Here is a 17,870-nt window from a genome sequence, read left to right as displayed (position 1 = left end):
AGATGGTGTATGCTGCAGAGCAGTGTGAGCACCATAGCCACTGGGTGCCTGCTGTTTCATACAGCAGACACCAGCAGCTAATGTCCGTGATCGGCAATAATGCCGACCGTGGACATTTAACTCCAAAATTTTATTAGCAAAAACTACAGATCATCCCGCAAAAAATGAGCCCTCACACATCTCTGTAGGTAAAACTATAAAAAAAAAGTTTTGAGGGTCAGAATATGGTGATGACAAGAAAAAAATTTTTTTTTCAAAAGTTTTTTTTTTCCAGTATTAAAAAGCAAGAAAAGCAATGTAAGTGTGGTATTGCCATAATCTTACTGACCTAGAGAATGAAGAGCACCATTCATTTTTACCGCATAGTAAATGCCATAAAAACAAAACCCATAAAATTGTGGCGGAATTGCTTTTTTTTTTTCAATTCGACCTCATTTGGAATTTTTTTTCCAGCTTCCCTCTACATTGTATGCCATACTAAATAGTGGCAGAAAGTACAACTTGTACCACAAAAAAAGCCCTCATACAGCTATGTGAACAGAAAATGTAAAAAATTAAGGCTCTGGGAAAGCAGGAAGAGAAAAATAAAAATGCAAAAATGAAAAATTGATGCAACAGGAAGGTGTTAAAGTGCTGACATCTGCTGTATATGTGTGTTGTGAAGTGGTTAAAAGGAAAAATCCTCAAGATAGGTCATCAATCAGATTGGCGGGGGTCCCACACCCAGCACCCCCCTTATCAGTTCTATGCTGTCTCCCGTATCTCTTTCTGTTCGCTGCTGCTTTGCCATAGACAGCAGCGGTGAGCAGGAAGAGAGACAGGAGACGGCACATGCACACTGTGTGCTCCAAATCCTCATACAGCTGATCGTGGGAGTGCTGGGTGTCGAAACCCCCACTGATCTGATATTGATGACATATTCTGAGGATAGGTCATTGTTACGCTGAGCGCTCTGGGTCCCCTGTTGGCCTCGGAGCGCTCACAGTGTATGCCCCCAGGCAGCACTCCAGTGTCTCGGCGTGTGCGTCCTCGCTCTCTAGGGCGCGCGCGCGCCGGGACTCTTAGATTCAAAGGGCCAGTACACCAGTGATTGGTGCCTGGTCCAAAGGGGTTATTAAGGGTTAAGGTTTGTGAGAGGCAGTGCTGACTTAATTAGGCTGCACCTGTGCACTGCCCATTTATACCTTCTCCTCCCACAGCTTCCTGCCGGATCTTTGTGCCTTGTGCCTCAGAGAGAGCGTTCCACTGTGTTTGTTTGCCTTGCCTGTTGCCGAACCCGTTGCTACCGCCTACTCGCCTTTGAACCTTGCCGCCTGCCCTGACCTCTGCTACGTCCGACTACGCTCTTGCCTTCTCCCTGTGTACCACGCCTTATCAGCTGCCAGAGAGGTCGAGTTGTTACTAGGGGACACGACCTGGTAGTTACCGCCGCAGCAAATCCATCCCGCCTTGCGGCGGGCTCTGGTGAAGACCAGTAACTGCTTAGAACCGGTCCTTTAGTACAACCCGCGCCATCGCCTCTCTGGTCCAGAGGATCCACTACCTGTCCTGCCGGTACGTGACAGTAAGATCCGGCCATGGATCCCGCTGATGTTCCCCTGCCAAGCCTATCGGACCTCACCACTATTGTAGCCCAGCAGGGTCAACAGCTGGCCCAGTTGACCGCTATGTTGCAGCAGCTCCTGCCTTCTCAGCAACAGCCAGCTCCTCCGTCTGCTCCTGCTGCATCACCTCCGCCTGCAGTTGCCACCGGTTCCAGAATCCGTTTGTCCCTACCAGACAAATATGACGGAGATCCTAAGCAGTGCCGTGGGTTCTTGTCGCAATGCTCTCTCCACCTCGAGCTTCTGTCCGACCAGTTTCCTTCTGAGCGAGCCAAGGTAGCCTTTATTCTCAGTTTACTGTCCGGGAAGGCCCTGGCCTGGGCTACACCACTATGGGACCGCGCAGATCCTGCCACCGCTTCCGTCCAGAGCTTCTGCCTAGAGTTCCGGAATGTTTTTGAGGAGCCTGCCCGGGTTACCTCCGCAGAGACTGCCTTACTAAATTTGACCCAAGGAGGTTCTTCCGTGGGTGACTATGCCATTCAGTTCCGCACCCTGGCCTCTGAGCTGAACTGGAACAATGAAGCCCTTTGCGCCACCTTCAAGAAGGGACTTAACAGTGAAGTAAAGGACGTTCTGGCTGCACGTGAGCTTCCTTCCACTCTTAGTGACCTCATCTGGCTGGCCACTAGGATAGACAAACGTTTCGCCGAAAGACAAGAGGAACTCCTCCTTGAAAAGGAAAAAGCTCGTCCTAGACGCTTTCCTCGTCTGGCTCCCGTTTTTCTGCGTCCACCTCAACCCGCTACTGGGTTTTCCGCCGTGGAAGCCATGCAGGTGGATCGGTCACGCCTGACTCCGCAAGAACGAAGCCGCCGCAGAAACGAGAACCTGTGTCTGTACTGTGCCAGTACCGAGCACTTCCTTAGAGATTGTCCTCTCCGTCCACCGCGTTCGGGAAACGCTCGCACCTAGTAAACGTGGGAGAGGCGTTGCTAGGTGTGGATTCTTCCTCTCCACGTCTCATCATACCCGTGCAGTTGATCATCTCTTCCAAGTCCTCTTTCTCCGCAGCCGCCTTCTTGGATTCCGGTTCAGCTGGCAACTTCATTCACGCCTCCTTGGTTGACAAGTACCGTATTCCAGTAATCCGTCTACCCAAGCCGTTTTTCATCTCTACTGTTAACGGTGAGAGACTCTCTGCCACCGTGCAGTTCCGTACCTAGCCTCTGCAGATGGACATCGGAATATTTCATACCGAGACTATAGAGTTCTTTGTCCTTCCCTTCTGTTCCTCCGAACTCCTCCTGGGTCTGCCGTGGCTTCAACGTCATAGTCCTGTCCTGAATTGGTCCACCGGTGAGATCCTGCGTTGGGGTTCCTCCTGTTCAGACCGCTGTCTCAAGCCTGCTCTGGTCAAACAGAACCCGCAAGTTTCTCCGCCTTCTGGGCTGCCCAAGCCATACCATTCCTTCGCGGATGTCTTCTGCAAGAAACAAGCTGAGGTCCTTCCTCCTCACCGATCCTATGATTGCCCGATCGACCTGATACCCGGTTCTACTCCACCTCGGGGCAGAATTTATCCCCCTCACCTCCTGAGACTCTTGCCATGTCCGACTATATACGTGAGAACCTACAGAGAGGATTCATAAGAAAATCTTCTTCTCCTGCTGGGGCCGGTTTTTTCTTCGTGACAAAAAAAGACGGCTCCCTCCGCCCCTGCATTGATTACAGAGGTCTTAATAAAATTACCATCAAGAACCGTTACCCTCTGCCTCTAATCTCTGAGCTATTTGATCGTCTCCGAGGGGCTAAGATCTTCACTAAATTGGACCTTCGAGGGGCCTATAATCTGATCCGTATCCGTGAGGGAGACGAATGGAAGACCGCCTTTAACACAAGGGACGGCCATTTTGAGTATTTGGTGATGCCCTTCGGCCTCTGCAACGCACCTGCTGTCTTCCAGGAATTCGTCAATGATATTTTCAGGGACTTAATTTACACCTGCGTGGTCGTATACCTGGATGATATCCTCATCTTTTCCTCCAATTTGGATCAACACAGGGTCCATGTGCAACAAGTTCTTACTCGTCTTAGGAGAAATCGCCTGTACGCTAAACTTGAAAAATTTCTTTTTGAACGGATCTCCCTGCCTTTCCTGGGATACATTATCTCAGCCCAAGGACTTCAAATGGACCCAGCCAAGCTCTCGGCGGTTCTGGATTGGCCACGCCCCTCTGGTCTCCGAGCTATACAAAGATTTCTGGGCTTTGCAAATTACTACAGGCAATTCATCCCTCACTATTCAACTCTGGTAGCTCCTATCGTGGCCCTCACAAGAAAAGGTGCTAACCCCAAATCCTGGCCTTCCCAAGCCGAGGAAGCCTTCCAGTCCCTGAAATCCGCCTTTGCCTCTGCACCCGTTCTCTCTAGACAAGATTCCACCAAGCCTTTCTCTCTTGAAGTGGATGCCTCCTCGGTGGGAGCCGGAGCTGTCCTCACCCAGAAGTCTTCCCGGGGCAAGACTTCTACTTGTGGCTTCTTTTCAAAAACATTCTCTTCCGCAGAGAGAAATTACTCCATTGGGGACAGGGAACTGCTGGCTATTAAATTGGCACTGGAGGAATAGAGACATTTACTCGAGGGCGCCACACATCCTGTGTACATCTTCACGGACCACAAGAACCTGGCTTATCTCCAGTCTGCTCAGAGATTAAATCCCCGTCAGGCTCGTTGGTCTCTGTTCTTCGCCCGCTTTAATTTTGAGATCCATTTCCGTCCGGCTTGTAAGAACATTAGGGCAGATGCTCTGTCTCGCTCCTCTGATGTGGTGGGCGACGAGTTAACACCTCGATATATTATCCCTCCAGAACGCCTTATTACAGTCGCTCCCGTGGACCTGCGCCTTCTTCCTCCTGGCAAATCCTACGTACCTCCACGTCAGCGGCTGCAAATTCTCAAGTGGGGCCACGCCTCCCCTTTTGCCGATCATCCAGGGGTGCAAAAGTCTCTCCAACTAATCTCCCAAAGGTACTGGTGGTCTTCTCTGGAGAAAGATGTCTCAGACTTCGTCCAGGCCTGTATGATTTGCACCCGGGATAAATCGCCTCGCCAGAAACCAGCGGGTCTCCTCTTGCCTCTACCTGTTCCTGAAGTTCCCTGGTCTCACATCGCCATGGACTTTATTACAGATCTTCCCTCCTCCCATGGCAAGTCCGTTATTTGGGTCGTGGTGGATCGCTTCTCCAAGATGGCTCACTTTGTACCCCTGCCCGGTCTACCCTCTGCACCCATGTTGGCCAAACAATTTTTCCAACACATCTTCCGTCTCCATGGCCTTCCCAAACATATTGTCTCGGATCGTGGGGTACAATTCGTCTCCAAATTCTGGAGGGCTCTATGTGCTCAGCTCGGGATCAAATTGGACTTTTCTTCTTCGTACCATCCTCAGTCTAACGGCCAAGTAGAACGGGTGAACCAAATTTTAGGTGACTATCTGCGTCACTTTGTATCCTCACGCCATGACGACTGGGCTGATCTACTTCCCTGGGCGGAGTTCTCCTACAACTACAAACAATCCTCTGCCTCTAACAAGTCTCCTTTCTTTGTAGTTTTTGGCCGTCATCCTCTTCCACCTCTGCCGCAGTCTCCCACTCCTTCTTCTGTACCTGCCGTTGACAGTCTTGTACAGGATTTTTCCTCCATCTGGCGAGAAACCCACGCTGCTCTCCTCAAGGCTTCCGCCCGTATGAAGGTTCAAGCTGACAAGAGACGCAGATCTCCTCCGGAATTTCGCCCGGGTGACAAGGTGTGGCTCTCCTCTAGGTACATCCGATTTAGGGTCCCAAGTTACAAGTTGGGCCCTCGTTTCTTGGGACCCTATAAAATCAAGAGTCGTATCAATCAAGTTTCTTATCAGCTCCATCTTCCTCCCTCCCTCCGAATCCATAACTCCTTCCATGTCTCCCTTCTGAAACCTGCTGTCTTTAACCGTTTTTCTCCCAAGCTTGTTTCTCCCACCCCTGTCGCTGGTACCTCCGATATATTCTCTGTCAAGGAGATCTTGGCGACCAAGATCTCCCAGGGGAAAAGATTTTTTTGGGTCGACTGGGAGGGCTGCGGTCCTGAGGAGGTCATGGGAGCCGGAGGAGAACATCCTGGACCGCAGTCTCATCCACAAGTTCTTCGGTACCAAAAAGGGAGGGAGACCAAAGGGGGGGGTACTGTTACGCTGAGCGCTCCGGGTCCCCTGTTGCCCTCGGAGCGCTCACAGCGTATGCCCCCAGGCAGCACTCCAGTGTCTCGGCGTGTGCGTCCTCGCTCTCTAGGGCGCGCGCGCGCCAGGACTCTTAGATTCAAAGGGCCAGTACACCAGTGATTGGTGCCTGGTCCAAAGGGGTTATTAAGGGTTAAGGTTTGTGAGAGGCAGTGCTGACTTAATTAGGCTGCACCTGTGCACTGCCCATTTATACCTTCTCCTCCCACAGCTTCCTGCCGGATCTTTGTGCCTTGTGCCTCAGAGAAAGCGTTCCACTGTGTTTGTTTGCCTTGCCTGTTGCCGAACCCGTTGCTACCGTCTACTCGCCTTTGAACCTTGCCGCCTGCCCTGACCTCTGCTACGTCCGACTACGCTCTTGCCTTCTCCCTGTGTACCACGCCTTATCAGCTGCCAGAGAGGTCGAGTTGTTACTAGGGGACACGACCACGTAGTTACCGCCGCAGCAAATCCATCCCGCCTTGCGGCGGGCTCTGGTGAAGACCAGTAACTGCTTAGAACCGGTCCTTTAGTACAACCCGCGCCATCGCCTCTCTGTGTGGACTACATACCCCATTGAAATGGAGACTTTCAGCTTTAGAAAATTTACAACAAACCCTTATTAAAATGAATTCTGCACCAGAACACTGTGCACGGTTTGACAATTTTTAGCCCTGTAGGATAACATGAGGAAAGCCTTCATGTTGCAGCCAGACAACACTCCTTGGCATAATCTGACACTATCCAATCAGTGCTGGCAGGAGCAGATTGTGCAGGGATACAGCCCTACCTGCTAACACCCAGTGGCACCTTTATTCATAAACTTCTAGCAGGAATAATAGATGAATGGCACAACATAAAAAAGAAGCTCTAGAATTAATACATGGTCAATGCAAAAACAATCCTAATTCCCAAAAAGTTAGGACGTTGTGTATAATGTAAATACATGTAAATAAAAACTGAATGCAATGATTTGCAAATCATAGACCCATATTTTATTCACATTAGATCATAGAACACAACAAGTGAGACATTTTACTATTTCATGAGAAAAAATAATTCATTTAGAACTTTATGACAGCAACACATGTCCAAAAAGTTGGGACAGGGCCACGTCTATCATTGTGTAGAACCCCCTCTTCTTTTAACAACAGTCTGTAAACATCTGGCCAGTGAGGAGACCAGTTGCTGGAGTTTGAAAGAGGAATGTTGTCCCATTCTTGTCTGATTTAGGATTCTAGCTGTTCAACAGTCCTGGGTCTACTTTGCTGGATTTTTCATTTCATTCTGCACCAAATGTTTTCTGTTGGTGAAAGGTCTGGACTGCAGACACCAGGACTCGTCTTCTGCAAAGCTATACTGTTGTGATGGATGCATATATGGTTAAGCATTGTCTTGCTGAAATATGCAAGGCATATTGCACGTCTCCTGAGACATTGTCTAGATAGAAGCATATTTTGTGAAAAGCCTCTGTGTACCGTTCAGGATTGATAGTGTAATAACCCAGAGTGGTATTACCATTTCTTTACTCTGCTACTGTCTTTGGTTGCTAACAATAATGTCATCCTGTGTATTTTTTCCAGGTACTTCACATTGTGCATTCATAACCTTGCTATGTAACTGTTATGTTCATGCAATATGCCTGGTTGACCAGCAGGGGACAGTGGATATGGCAGGAAGTCTAGTCAGACTAAGCTAGGGCAGAGTGAGATGCAGACGTGCCCATGATGTATCCGCAAGGGGAAGGTTCCTCATAGAGCACCCTGACTCCTTGCAGATTTACCTACAGAGTGTCAGGAGGGGGTCAACAGCCAAAGGCATCCCACTCCACAGATAGAGAACAGACTGAAAGTCCATCTGCCAGAATAATGCAAAGTTTAGCGCAGTAGAGAGAAAACAGAGTATTAAAGTTTGCCTGCCAGTTATGCCAAAGCCTGCTGGAACCAAGAGAAAACGTGAATATTGTCTGGATGCAAGTTAATGCAAGTAAAGCTGTTGAACTTTATCAGAGTCTGGACTCTGGACTTATTCTTCACCATTACTCATCCCCTTTATTGCTTCGGAGCCTAACCCTGGGGAGCGACGGTATCCAGGTACGAGCACTGTGACACACACAGAGTCTATTAAGGGCCGCACCACACCACTCCACAACATTCCTATAAACCTGGGACGTGATCGGCCCTGGGGGGCGGCACATTGCAATAGTGCCTTTCCAGATGTGTAAGCTGCCCATGCCTTAGGCACTAATGCAACCCCATACCATCAGAAATGCAGGCTTTTGAACTGTGCTCTGATAACAAGTTGGATTGTTCCTTTCCTCTTAAGTCCATAGGACACGGCATCTATGGTTTCCAAAAGGAATTTCTAATTTTGATTTATCTGACCATAGAGCAGTTTTCCATGTTGCCTCAGTTGATTTTAAATCAGTTTTGACCTAGAGAAGACAGTGGCATTTCTGGATTGTGTTGACATATTGTTACAGACAATGGTTGGAGAACCACTGTGCCAGCTAACCGATTTGACATTGGGCAAGACCAGAGGGCATTATCCTGGCAGTGTCTTGGCTTTCACCCTCTAACTAGCATACAAGGATCTGGTCTTTGCTACAGGGGACCCACCAAGCTGCTCCCTTTTATAATAGTCCAGGTGTAGTTGGCAGCTGATATGCAACATATATCACCAGTGCATGTCACAAGAAGCAGAAGCAAGATCACAGACAAAACCAGGCAGAACCAGACTGAGGATAAAGCAAAAAACATTCAACATTAACAAAACAGACTTCAGGACACAGTTCAGACATATCAGAAACTTGAGCAGAAACATAGCAGGATGGAACCAACACAGAACTAACTATAAGACACAGTTGAGACATACATAGCAGGTCCTGTTGAATAAACTTGGCAAGGCAGGTCAGAAAATAACTATGGACTTCATAGGCAAACAGAACTAATACTGAATTCAGACACACTCAGAACAGACACAAGAACATGGCAAATAGAACTTGGACAAGATTCTTGCACTCACAGGCAAAATCCGTGGAACAGACTTAAGCTAAAGACAACTGGAACTAGGACAACTGGAACACGTACAGAACAGATTCAAGGGCATGGCAAACAGAACTAGGACAACAGATAAAGTCAGATGGCCAACAACTTCATAGAATCCAGACACAAACAGAAATGCAAAGATCCAACAGAATCTGAACTTTTGACAGCTAGGGATAGGACACACAACTCATGAAATTCACAGCATGCACGGAACAGTAGCAACATGAACTGCAGCGTCCCACTAGCTTATGTTGGAACTGCAAAAGCCTTTTTGTTATCATCTGTATATCATGCTGTATTGTGTCATCCTGTGATATTCCTATTTACCAGGCTGTCAGGTGCACTACATACATCCACCACTAGATGGGATAGTACCACAGTATAAATAGTGTAGTTCAGGCCTAGTTAGTGGAGATTGTGGGTTCTCTCTAAGGAAATGGAGTGAGGAGGGAAGGTTCCTCTTCTCCCAGCTCTCTGGAGCTTCACGGCCCAGAGAAGCCATCATACACCTCAGGATCTAAGCCAGGAAGACAGGCGGAGGAAAGTCTACCTTTATTCTTCAGGAGCAATAAGTGAATTTCTGGTATTTAGTGGATCAAGACAAAGGAAGGACAAAGCCATTGTTATAGGCTCTAGGTGCCTTTGTAATTTGGTGAAGGACTTAATAGCTTCAGGCAGCCTCACCGTTATTCCTAAGACAGATCAGGATTCTGTCATATCACTTGTGTAGAAGCTCAAGATTGGGACTACCTCAACTAAGACTGAAGCAAGGCAAAGAGCTGTTTTCCCAGTTAGTACATAACTTACCACCCTAACCTGAGACAGTATCATCAGCACAGCCTGTTACTAGGATTAATCACATCCAACTTGCATGTGTATCAGAGACTGTTTTATTGCTGGATTTAAACTGTTATCAAGAACCTGGTTATAGTAAAGTTCACTGTTGGATTCAAACCTGCCTCATTACTCTAACTCCATACCACTACTACTCTCAACATTTTGCACCATCAAGGTGCTGGCGTCACAACATTATTTAAACCAGGGGCCCAGCCGCCCAAGCACTCAGCAATCATCCACCATCAAGGGCACCTCAATCACCACCTGGCCGGTGTCCCCTGTAACTGAGTGTGCCCCGGAGAATCTAGTGCTGTTCTCACCTTCACTGCACTGCTGGCCCAGGGAGGCGTCTGCTAAACCGTGAGTAACTGATGAACTGTATGTATATTCCGGCCCACCATGAACCCAATGTGTTTTACCCCTGCGGACTGGCACACTGCAGAACCACCATAGAAACCATGGCTCAAATTCAAACCCACAAGAGCCCGACACCTGAGCGCATGGTACAACGGCACTAGTGAAACGCCATTGTAACACATATGGCTTCTTCTTTGCATGAAACAGCGTTAACATGCATTTATGGATTGCACGGCGAACTGTGTTCACAGACAGTGATTTCTGGAAGCATTCTTGAGCCCATGCAGCGATTTCCAGTACAGAACCATGACTGTTTTTAATGCAGTGTCACCTGAGGACCCATAGATTATGAGCAGCCAATACTGACCATTGGCCTTGTCCCTTGCACACATGGATTTTTCCAGATTCTCTGAATCTTTTGCTTATATTATGTACTGTAGATGATGAGATATTTAAGGTCTTTACAATTTTATGTTTAGGAACATTTTTCTGATATTGTTCCACAATTATTAGACACAGCGTTTTGCAGATTGGGTAATCTCTGCCTATGTTTGCTTCTGAGAGACTCTACCTCTCTAACATGCTCTTTTTATACACAGTCATGGGACTTAGTAACAAATTGTCCCTCCTGCTATTTTTTTTATTAGTATCACGTAATTAGCTACTGTTTGCCCATGCCTCAACTCTTTTGAGATGCGTTGCAGCCATCCAGTTCTAAATTAGTAATTTTTTTTCATTAAATGGTAAAACGTCTCACTTTCAATATCTGATATGTGTTATATAGTCTAGTATGAATAAAATACATCATTACATTCTGTTTTTGTTTACATTTTGCTCAGTATCTCAACTTTTGTGAAGTTTAGGTTATAGTTACTAAAACAGACATGTCAGGAGAGATGACAGGTCCTCTTTAATAGTAAATGGAATGGGACCAGCCAGAAACTGGCTTCTTTATCCAATTTCCCATTAGCAGCCAAATGGTTTGACTTTGTAGTACAATCGTCATTGCTTCTAGATGAGAATGCCTAGTCCTCCCATAGCAAATTGCTTGGGGGACACATGGTGGCTCAGTCATTGTCATTGATTTTTAGAATGGTTTGCTCCTATGTCCTATTCTTTTGTTGTTTGGTGCCTTGTCTGCCCCCTGTTTTGGTCCCCTATTTTGTTTCAGTGGTACTTAACAGTTCTGTAGTCATTTTGGGGTCAACTATGCATGGCATGAGTGGTTCCTGCTGGTTCTCTCCAGTTTTGAGGTGCGAAGATTTAGAAATCCTGATTGGTACAGAGGACCAATGGCGGGAAGATTCTCCTTTATAATGGGGTGTTTCACTGGTGTCGTTGGTGTCCATGCCTTTTTGAAGAAGCCCTGAAGACCAGCATCTCATATTGCGATGTTTATTAGCGGGAGTTTGTCCCAAAACTTCAGAAACCATATTCATTAGCTGGGTGGGCAGCTGAATATGGTTTCTGAAGTTATATGATTTTAATATTGAATGGTTAAAATTAATTGATGAATATGCTAATTTATTCATTATTTTATGTTATCCTTAATAAACATTGCAGCCACATTTCTAATGAATCGGTGTTGTGTGTTATTTATTTATTTAATTTATTTGTAATGTGAATGACTGTGACTTGAGCCACCATGTGGGGCCTCATGGAACTCATTTAGTGGTATAGTATACAGCTGAAAGTTTAGAAGTTAATATTCTAAACCTCTCTTATCTAAGCTATATCACTATTTACTGTCATGGAACCATGAACCAGACGTACAACAAGAGATAAGTGGAAATAAGAAGGCTTTATTGAAAATCAAGCTGTAAGCAAAAGTCCAAACGGATGGCTAAACCGAAGCAGGGTCTTGCGTAGCCAGAGGTCAGGAACCAGAAGGGTAGTCAGACGAAGCCTGGATCAGGAACCAGCAGGGTAGTCAGACGAAGCCAGGATCAGGAACCAGCGGGGTAGTCAGACGAGGCCAGGATCAGGAACCAGAAGCAGCAGCAGTCTTAGAAGCATGTGAACACAAGAGGACCAAGCAAGGAACTGAAGCCACAGACCTCCTATATATATGAGCTAGGCATCCAGCTCCTCCCAGTGGGAAGGAGAAGCTGCAGGGTGGGAGGCTACAAGAAACCCAGAAACCAAGATGGCCGCCAGCACATGTCAAACGAAGGAGAACGGCAAGAAGGTAAGACCATGACAGTACCTCCCCCTCAAGGGCCCCTCCTCCGCGGAGTAAGGAACGGTTTCTGAGGGAAGCGTGCGTGGAAGGCTCGGAGCAAAGCAGGAGCATGGACATCTGCGGAGGGAACCCAGGAACGCTCCTCTGGACCATAACCACGCCAATGGACCAAAAACTGCAACCGACCGCGGACCAGGCGTGAGTCCAGGATATTGCTCACCTCATACTCCTCACGATTGCCCACTTGGACCGGACGAGGCCGAGGAACCGAGGAAGTGATACGATTACACACCAATGGCTTCAACAGGGAGACATGAAACACGTTGGAGATCCGCATGCCAGGAGGAAGCGCAAGGGCATAGGCTACCGGGTTTAACCTGCGAAGCACTCGGAAGGGACCAACAAAGCGAGGCGCCAGCTTGGGAGTGGGCACTCGAAGGTTGAGGTTGCGGGTGGACAACCATACACGGTCTCCGACCTGGTAGGAAGGAGCAGGCGCTCGTCTGCGATCAGCCTGGAGTCTCTGGCGCTGCGCAGAGACCTCAAGGGACCTCTGGATCTGTATACAAGAAGCACGTAGGACGGAAAGGTGATCCTCCACAGCCGGAATATCCTGGGGAGAGAATACCTCCGGTAACACGGCAGGTTGGAACCCATAATTGGCCATGAAGGGAGACGTCCCAGAGGAAGAGTTCACCGCCGTGTTCCTGGCAAACTCAGCCCAAGGCAGGAGGTCAACCCAATTGTCTTGGTGATCGGAGACATAGCAACGAAGGAATTGCTCCAAGGCCTGATTGGATCGTTCTGCGGCCCCATTGGACTGAGGGTGGTAGGCCGAGGAGAAAGAGAGATGAATCCCCAACTGGGAACAAAAGGCGCGCCAGAACCTGGACACAAACTGACTCCCCCGATCCGACACAATCTCCTTGGGCAAACCGTGCAACCGGAAGACCTCCCTGGCGAAAATCGTGGCCAACTCTTGTGCAGAGGGTAACTTCTTGAGAGGAACACAGTGGCACATTTTGGAAAACCGATCCACAATCATGAGAATGACCGTATGGCCTCGGGATGCAGGGAGGTCCACAATGAAATCCATCCCCAGGTGTGACCATGGGCGCTCCCCGGTGGCTATGGGTTGCAAAAGGCCCAACGGAAGGTGCCGAGGGGACTTACTCTGGGCACAAACGGAGCATGCCGCTACATATGCGGCGATGTCGGAACGTAGAGAAGGCCACCAGAACAGACGTGAAACAGCCCAGGACAGCTGATTCTTTCCAGGATGCCCCGCGGCCTTGGAGTTATGGTAGGTTCGCAACAACCGAGTGCGCAACTCCTCAGGCACAAAACATCTGCCGTTGGGTCTCCCAGAGGGAGCACCAGATTGAGCCGCCAAAATCTGCTTACCCAGGGGAGAGGTCAGGCTGGTGCGAATGGCGGCCAGGATCTGATTCGGAGGTATGACCGAAGTCGGAATCGACTCCTCCCCGGACAGCTCGGAGTACTGCCGTGATAAGGCATCCGCTCTGATGTTTTGGGAACCGGGTAGGTAGGAGACCACGTAATTAAAACGTGACAAGAACAGAGCCCATCTGGCCTGACGTGGTGTCAATCTCTTGGCCTCAGAAAGGTAGGTCAGATTCTTGTGGTCCGTCAGGATGAGAACCGGAACCACCGAACCCTCTAACAAGTGCCTCCATTCTTTAAGAGCCTGCAGGATGGCCAATAACTCCCTGTCACCAATCTGATAGTTGCACTCCGCGGAAGACAGTTTCCGGGAGTAAAACCCACAAGGAAGCAGAGGACCCTCTGGTGTTCTACGCTGAGACAGAAGGGCGCCTACTCCCGTCTCGGACGCGTCCACCTCGAGGACAAAGGGCAACCCAGGGTTGGGATGCGACAGAATCGGAGCCGACACAAAGGCGGACTTTAGAGCCTCAAAAGCTCGGATGGCCTCGAGCGGCCAGACCTGGAAATTACTGCCCTTCCTGGTCAGATCCGTGAGAGGCTTGGCTAGCATAGAAAAGTCCCTGATGAACTTCCGATAATAATTGGCGAAGCCCAAAAAGCGCTGCAGGGCACGGAGACCACTGGGCTGGGGCCACTGTAAGACAGCCGAAACCTTCTCAGGATCCATGGAGAACCCCTCAGCGGAAATGATGTAACCTAAGAAGGTTACCTGGGATCGGTGAAATTCGCATTTCTCAAGCTTACCGAACAGCCTGTTCTCTCTTAACCGTTGCAACACTCGTCTGACATCCATAATGTGGGCCTCCATGGATTCAGAATATACCAAGATGTCATCCAAATAGACCACCACACACTGCTGCAACAGGTCACGGAAAACATCGTTGATGAATTCCTGGAAGACTGCGGGCGCATTGCACAACCCAAAGGGCATAACCAAGGATTCATAATGACCGTTCCTGGTGTTAAACGCGGTCTTCCACTCATCGCCCGCCTTGATCCTTACCAGGTTATATGCCGCCCTCAGGTCGAGTTTGGTAAAGACCGTGGCCCCTTTGAGGCGATCGAACAGCTCGGAAATCAAGGGTATCGGGTAAGCGTTCTTGATCGTGATGCGATTGAGACCCCTGTAATCGATGCAAGGCCTCAACTCACCGCCCTTCTTTTTCACAAAGAAAAATCCAGCCCCTGCCGGGGACGAGGATTTGCGAATGTGTCCGCGTGAAAGCGCCTCCCTCACGTACTCCTCCATGGCCTCATTCTCCGCTACTGACAGTGGATAGACTTTGCCACGAGGAGGAACGGCACCAGATTGTAACTCTATGGCACAATTGTATGGGCGGTGCGGAGGTAGGGCAACCGCGCGCACCTTATCGAATACATCTCGGTACTCTTCGTATTCAGGAGGCAACAGAGAGTCCGAGGAAGTACACAGCAACTTGACAGGCCCATGGATGCAACTAGCCCCACACTGCGGTGACCACGAGAGGATCTCGGCCGATCTCCAATCGAAAGTCGGATTATGCTTCTGGAGCCAGGGGTACCCCAAGACCACCGAGTAGTGTGGAGACGAAATAACCTGGAGACAGACCGACTCTCTGTGAACGGCACCAATGGCTATCCCCACTGGAAGGGTCTCATGAGTCACGTGTGGCGGCAGAAGGGGTCTGCCGTCTATCGCCTCAAGAGCCAGTGGGGAACCTCGAGGCTGCAGAGGAATGGAATTGGCGGCAGCGAACACACTATCAATGAACAAACCACCAGCACCAGAGTCCACCAACGCCTGGGTCGTCACCGAGCCCCCGACCCAGGAGAGGACAACAGTGATCAGTGGTTTGTCAACACGGGAAACCGGGGACGAGGAGACTCCACCCAAGATCTGCCCCCGACAGGATCTCAGGTGCGAGCGTTTCCCGGACGGTTCGGACATGCCAGCCGAAAATGCCCACCGAGACCACAGTACATGCATCGGCCCTCGCGTCTCCGGAGTACCCTCTCCCCCTCGGACAGGCGAGCAAACCCCAGCTGCATGGGTTCACCCCCAGACAAGTCATCCCCAGGAGGCGTGGGAGGAGAGGGAGGCACGGGTGGGACAGCAAACGTAGGCGCCAATCTGTTAGAAGACCTCCGCAGGCTCTCCTTAAAGGATAGTCTCTCCCTGAGTCTGGTGTCAATCAAAATCAGGAAAGAAATAAGAGACTCGAGCTCCACTGGTAGGTCCTTAGCTGCAACCTCATCCTTCAAGGCATCCGAGAGACCATGAGAGAAAGCAGCGACCAGAGCCTCATTATTCCAGCCCACCTCTGCTGCCAGGGTACGAAACTCAATGGCGTATTCAGCTACGGATCGTGAACCCTGTCTGATGGACATAAGGAGCTTCGCAGCAGAGGCAGCACGAGCCGGCACATCGAATACCTTCCGAAGAGAAGCAACAAAACCGGAAAACTCGGCAACCACCGGATTGTTGTTCTCCCATAAAGGGCTGGCCCAGGCCAAGGCCTTGTCCGAGAGCAGCGAGATCAAGAAGCCCACCTTTGATCTCTCAGTAGGAAAGGCATGTGGCAGCAACTCAAAATAAATGCCCACCTGGTTAAGGAAACCTCGGCACTGAGTTGGCTCTCCCCCAAAGCGCTGTGGAAGGGGGGCAGAACCGGTCATACCCCGAAACACCGCAGGCGCAGCAACAGGTGTCAGGGTAGACTCTGGCGCAACAACCAGAGCGGCAGTAGGAGCAGGCCCAGGAGCGACAACCGACCCATCGGCAACGGAAGCGAAATGAGCCGTGCGTTCAAGCAGGGTTTGCAACGCCACAGCGAACCGACCCAACAGGTGATCCTGCTGATCAAGTCTGGCAACCAGCGTAGGTAGCGAGGATGGCCCTGTACCGTCAGAATTCATGGCTTGGTCCTAATGTCATGGAACCATGAACCAGACGTACAACAAGAGATAAGTGGAAATAAGAAGGCTTTATTGAAAATCAAGCTGTAAGCAAAAGTCCAAACGGATGGCTAAACCGAAGCAGGGTCTTGCGTAGCCAGAGGTCAGGAACCAGAAGGGTAGTCAGACGAAGCCTGGATCAGGAACCAGCAGGGTAGTCAGACGAAGCCAGGATCAGGAACCAGCGGGGTAGTAAGACGAGGCCAGGATCAGGAACCAGAAGCAGCAGCAGTCTTAGAAGCATGTGAACACAGGAGGACCAAGCAAGGAACTGAAGCCACAGACCTCCTATATATATGAGCTAGGCATCCAGCTCCTCCCAGTGGGAAGGAGAAGCCGCAGGGTGGGAGGCTACAAGAAACCCAGAAACCAAGATGGCCGCCAGCACATGTCAAACGAAGGAGAACGGCAAGAAGGTAAGACCATGACATTTACTGATTGTAAAGCGCTGTAGAATATTACAATTATTATTATTATTATTACTTCTGTTTCAATTTTACTTTTGAATCATATTTCATTTTTGAGCTTTTATACAGCATAAGAAATCAACTTGTTATGGTTAAAAAATAATTAGACTCAGTCAAATGTAAAGTCTGTAATTTTTTTTTCTATGTTGCATGTTGGCAATCCAGATATTACTGTATTTTTCTGACTACAAGACACACTTTTTAGCAAGAACCCTTGCTAAAAAGTACCTGCGTTTTAAAGTAACAGTCGGGGGAGCTCAGCAGTGTCAGAACCCGCCTGACCACTTCTTTAATGATCTGACAGAGCATTTCATATAACCCTGTACCTGATCATTGGATTTGCTTATTATAGCCGTCTATTCTTTGGCTGTAATCACTGCGCAGATCACCCTCCTAGACAGGGCCGGTGCTATAATAAGGCAGACCAAGCGGCTGCCTTAGGGCGCAGAGATGGGGGGGCTGTAAAAAAATGAAACTTTTTTTTTTTATATATCCAGTATTTTTCACCCCTGTGTCTTATGAGGCGAATACTAATGAAGCGCTTCCATTTAGGTACCGGAGGACCAGGAATCGGTGAAGGATCTGTACTCACCGCTTCCTGGTCCTCCGCTCAGCTGTCTACTGTGCTTGGCTGCGCATCATGTGACCTCACTGTGCGCAGCCTTCACAACTGACAGCTGAGAACCAGGAAGAAGAGAGAGAGTGCTGGTGGTATGGAGTGGCACTGATGGCTGACATGGGGTTGCATGATTGATGGCTGGCATGATGGCTGACATGGGG

Source organism: Bufo gargarizans, chromosome 4, assembly GCF_014858855.1.
Source record: "Bufo gargarizans isolate SCDJY-AF-19 chromosome 4, ASM1485885v1, whole genome shotgun sequence".
NCBI lineage: Eukaryota > Metazoa > Chordata > Amphibia > Anura > Bufonidae > Bufo > Bufo gargarizans.
This window is presented reverse-complemented; position numbering follows the sequence as displayed.